We start from the raw sequence: 559 nt of genomic DNA, 5'->3' as shown, positions 1-559 counted from the left end.
TGAATTACTTATCACCCCACCAGTTCTCATCTTCCCTAGGGCCCCAGAGAAGGGTGGGGTACGGAAGCCAACTCCCCCAAGTTAACAACGCACTGGCAGTGCACAACCTCCATGAGATACAGACCCAAGATGAAAAATGGGGGGCATCCACCCCAGACAAGAAGTGGGGGAGCTCCATTTCATCTCCTAGCTCTCTCCCTGGCTCCAGGGTGTCAGGCAGGCGAAGAGGGTGGGAACAAACGCAGTAACGCCTCACGGAGGAGGGGGTAAGAATAATGGGAAAGGGAAGTAAGGTGGGCTCCGCACTCCTCCTCCTCATGCATGGAAGTCAAGGACATAAAATCAAGGGTGCGTTCTTAGCAATGGGGAGGAGTGCTGTGGGGGGACAGCGCCCCTCACCTCAGAGTACCAAGAAAGGGGTGTCCAGCGAAGCGCGGTCTGCACGGAATCCGGTGCAGGGCCCACATCGCTCTGCAACGCAACACGCGCCGTCGGGGAGGGGGCAGCCCCTGCCGGTCTCCGGGCCATCTGGGGGCGGGGGGCGCGGGAAGGCGAGCCC

General features: G+C 60.3%; 1 protein-coding gene across 5 annotated transcripts in view; it reads right to left on the bottom strand.

Moving 5' to 3' along the window:
- The window catches only part of HDAC5 (histone deacetylase 5), a 36,078-nt gene extending 35,608 nt beyond the window's left edge, over positions 1-470 (bottom strand). For 2 of the 5 annotated variants that reach the window (XM_008574375.1, XM_008574376.1), the window contains exon 1: positions 400-453. The gene's annotated coding sequence lies outside the window, so the exon portion shown is untranslated. Of the gene's footprint in view, positions 1-399 lie in introns of all 5 variants that reach the window. The other 3 variants (XM_008574377.1, XM_008574372.1, XM_008574373.1) reach the window with 3 other exon arrangements.
- Between the last annotated feature and the right edge of the window lie 89 nt (positions 471-559).

The sequence above is a fragment of the Galeopterus variegatus genome, unplaced genomic scaffold (assembly GCF_000696425.1).
Source record: "Galeopterus variegatus unplaced genomic scaffold, G_variegatus-3.0.2 Scaffold1037, whole genome shotgun sequence".
Classification (NCBI taxonomy): Eukaryota; Metazoa; Chordata; class Mammalia; order Dermoptera; family Cynocephalidae; genus Galeopterus; species Galeopterus variegatus.
The sequence above is the reverse complement of the archived record's forward strand: the minus strand, read 5'-3'. Positions and strand labels throughout refer to the sequence as shown.